We start from the raw sequence: 4,287 nt of genomic DNA, 5'->3' as shown, positions 1-4,287 counted from the left end.
AATAAAAAAATTTCTTTTCTGTAATAGTTTTATCTCAGGTGTGAAGAGGTGTAAAAATACTATTATTTTTAGAGGTTGTTATGCATTTTTATGCCAAACTGCAATTGTCTAGGGGGGGGGGGGGAGTTTTCCTCACATTCTATTTAAATAGAATATTTTTCATAAATTTCTCCTTCTGAAAAGCATATTTTCTTCCAAGTTGAGCAAAACTCGAATGAACTCACTAGCTCGCCAAATCTCGCCAAATCTTGCGGAGACGTATATTTCAGTTAAAACTTCATAAAACTCACAATTTCAATCATTTATTGCCAAAAATTCTATTAAAACATTTAATAATGATTCATGACATTTGAATTTTACCAAAACTTGGAACTTTAATTGAATTAAATCCAAAATGGAGTCGTTAAAAACTGAGATTACGTCAGAAATCCATTGCATCGTCAATTTAATATTCCAATTTTTAATTTATAAGAAGGGGAATAAGCAAAAAAAAGTATTCCCTTGTGAAAGGACACTGGTCCCCCTTTCCTAAACCGTTCAGAACATCCGAAAGCTGCACACGTGGTGACCATTCTAATGAAAAATAAGACAGCACGTGTAGATCGTCATACGAGTAGCCATAAGGAAAGCATTGCCAGCGAGATTCCCTGACCAGCCTTTGGACCGGAGTCACGTGACTCCGGATCTTTGCTTCACATTGTAACCCCTCGCGCGCACTCTATAGTATTATTACTCTGTGAGTAGTATAGTACCGATCAGCAGGATGCTGTATTTGACGAAGAAATTTTCTAGCACTAAGGGATCTGCAATGAGAAACGGAAATAATCCAAAGGTGAATAACAAATTCTCATTTGTTAATTCATTTTTGGTTTAAACATGTTGATTCATATTCAGGTATCCCTAGTCGAAGGTAATTGGAGACGGAATTAGCTGGTGAAAACATCATTAACAATTTTACGCAGAAGATTTTTGCAAACAAAGCTGGACGACGTGCAATTGAACTGACACGTTGCCCCCTCTCGTCCCACTGTCATCAAAGTGGTGGTTGGCTGAGGTTAGTTTTCTGTTGTTCCCAACTTGGAGGCACAAATGCGTGCTATGAAGGTGAGCAATGCCTGATTTCATAACGGAGGATGAATGCCGGATTCCATAATGAAGGAGAAGAACGTTTTCTTTTATATCTCTCACTTAAAGTCACAGCACAGGGCAACAGGCCTACAACGGTACAATTAATCTCAGAATTTCACATAACGACGGAGTAAAGGCACAAATTTGAATTAAATTGCAGTTCCAGAAACTGCAATTCAATACATTGAACAACAAGAAGAAACTACAGGAATCAAAGTAATGATGAAAAGATGACGGGACTTGGCAGCGAAGAAACGACACTCTTCAAGAAATCCGACTACGATCAGATAGACACGTAGGACTTCGGGGGGGGGGGGGGGGGAGTTTGATTGTGTCAATCTTATGTACGCATATAATATTGCGTCAACCGCACAAATCTTTGATGTTGGAGAGGGGAAATCTCGTATCTCTTCCCATGAGTCATGGGTAGTATTAAATCAAAAGTGAGTCCTAACTTAACATGGTGCGAGGAAAGAAAAATAATCGGTCAAATAATGTAAATCGTCACAGTGTGACGTGAATACAGACCAAGTCACTCTTACCTCCACTTTGCAGGAAAGGAGTTTCTTCTTCAAACTGCATGCTGATATTTGATTTCATCATGGAAGAAGCTGTGGGCAAAATAATGATATTAAACACCCTACCATACATGAAATTTCAGTGACAACGAAAAAACCACATCTGATAATTTTAAGAAAATTATTCAAAAAATAATAAGATGAAGAGAATACAAAAAAGTATATGTGTTTCTACTAATGATAAATAGGGAGGAAAAATGTCCCCGAATGATGGAATCCCACACACAATTAGATGCATCATTGAGTGGAGGGTGTCTCAGGGTTTTTATTACATCTAGGCTCTTGTAAACGATTTCTAGTGTGTGTTTTTATTCTTGACAGTTGAAATTGAAAAAGGGACCTATCTTCCTCCTGCAAGTTTCAACCATTATTCGTAAGTAAAGTGAGGCATGTTGGTAGATTTCCTTACTTTTGTCTGATCTGGGTAAATTCACCAGCCGCAGCGGTATAGGGACAATTCTTTTTTTCCCCATCTTTGTTTCTGGGGGAATGTTCTTTTGGATAACACTAATTATTGCATAGCCCAACTCTTCAAGTGATTTTTTTATTTCTTCACATGGAGTTTAAGTGTCTCGGTCTCCAATTACACCTCCGATATTTTTTTTCAGACTTCAAAGTGTAACGTGCTGAACTTAAAACCCTCTTTTTCCAGCATTTTGGTGACGGCCCTATGGTCGTTCTCTGTTGTGACATATAATCGAAAATTTGTACCAGTTCTTTCGGCATCAAAACTAGATTGCCATGAACAAAACTAGAAACCTTAACTTATACAGAGAGTTCCTTCCAGTTGTTATACTTAGTCAAGTTTAAATTGGTGGAATTCTAGTTCTTTTCTTTTTCTTTACGATCTTCTGCCAGCCATTGGCATTATCAGGGTCACTATTACCTGCCTTATCCTCTGGATCATCAATAGTATTCACCTTGGTAGGCAAAGGGTTATATTGCCGATGCTAGGGACGGGCAACTTCCTGTGTCGTAATATCAGATAAATTTGGAGGGGGAAGAGTTACTATTGAGAATATTTTGTTTGTCCCCTTATTGTGGAATATCTTTCTCAATAGTAATATTCTCACTAATTATCTCAGTACCCCCCACCCATTCTTTCTCTTACATTTACTTCTTGTATTAATTGCATAATTATCATCTTTTTCCTTATTTAAGAACATACCAGACTTAAACAGTGATGTGAGATTACAAAGCATTTCAGCGCTTGTCAACTTGGCAGCATTCTCCTCCATCTCTCCTTCGTGCTTTTAAACCAACTTTACTAAAGCTCTATACCATCTCTGTACCATCTGCGGCACAGTCATTAGTCGGTTCAGATAACCAAGTACTGAACTTATTCTGAGATACAAATAAATCCACAATAGAAGTTAGTTCATTAAGAACATAGTTCATCCTTTGCGTCATCAAAAGGAACATTACTGTCATCAATAGTTTCTCTAATTTGTCAATATTACAAGGTACATCTAGTTTATCTCTAGCGGCAATAACATCACGCGTAAAGCGTACGCTAATTTACTTTTACTAATCATGTCGATAAATCACAACACACACTACTGATACGGAAAAGGCGGGGAGTGACTACTTACCGCTTTCACATTCATCCAACATCTTAGTAGTGCAATTATCTAATTAAAAACAATTATCCACTTCAGCGGGTCAATAATGGCCTGGTTAACACTTCTGCGCACTTACACCAATTACCGTCGTGATCAATCTCGCTGCAAACAGAAACACGCGCGAGACTTTATACTGCTGCCCTTATCTAAGTTTAACAACTGCGTACCGCTGAACCCGTTGGTAAAACCTCCTTTTAATAATGGCCAAGTCTCCTTTGTTTGCTCAAATCAAAGCTGCATCCATGTAAGAAGCTCTTTAGTACAGCTTTATCTCAAACCATTAGGAGAGAGAAAAATACTTTTCCAACTCTCGATGCGATGATACCGAAGCGCAATCACAGATGGTTCGAAGAAGACACCACTGCATGCGCACATCCATTTTCTACGACGCACAGTGGTCCAAAATCGGGAGAAATTAGCGGGGAAAAAAATAAAGAATGAAGTGTGTTCTTGCTTCGGAGAAAAACCATATGGGTGTATAAAGAAATTTCCGGAGCATCTCAGGGTGATATTTATTTACATAGGAGGGGTCCCGAGGGTTCAAATTAGGGGGGGGGGAACTCACTCAGATGGGGCTCTCGCCGAAATGTCATGAAAATCTTAACTTTCTTAGGTTGCTACTGGGCTGCGTTTGAATGGAACCATGAATTTTTTTTTTTTTTTTTGGCTATTCATTTTTAGTTCTCTATCATTTTTGGTTCCTTATTTCCCAACCTCCGAGTAGAGTAAATAATTTTCGTAATTCGTCCTTAACGTTTGGCGTTCGTCCTTAACGTTATTAAGCGAATCATTCCCGGGTAACTGAAGTGGCGCGCGTCACATTAACGGATTACAAACGTTGCCTGCGTTGTTACTGCGCGCCTACACTTTTCTAAATTTTCACAATACCACAGATCACCGCGGCACATTTTATATATCATTCAAGTGTCCCACGGTATATTTTTGGAATCACTTTCAAG

General features: G+C 38.5%; 1 long non-coding RNA gene across 1 annotated transcript; it reads right to left on the bottom strand.

Moving 5' to 3' along the window:
• Positions 1-729: 729 nt before the first annotated feature.
• Positions 730-2,950, bottom strand: LOC149084134 (uncharacterized). Its single transcript, XR_016193008.1, has 3 exons — positions 2,875-2,950; positions 1,671-1,739; positions 730-803 (listed from the first exon to the last, which is right to left on the bottom strand). It is a non-coding gene; the product is annotated as an uncharacterized LOC149084134 (long non-coding RNA).
• Positions 2,951-4,287: the final 1,337 nt, after the last annotated feature.

This window comes from Pholcus phalangioides, unplaced genomic scaffold, assembly GCF_987345545.1.
Source record: "Pholcus phalangioides strain wild (caught in Gottingen) unplaced genomic scaffold, Ppha-v1.0 ptg000008l_1, whole genome shotgun sequence".
In the NCBI taxonomy this organism is placed as follows: Eukaryota; Metazoa; Arthropoda; class Arachnida; order Araneae; family Pholcidae; genus Pholcus; species Pholcus phalangioides.
Note: the sequence above shows the minus strand (reverse complement) of the source record. Positions and strands in the feature narration are given on the sequence as shown.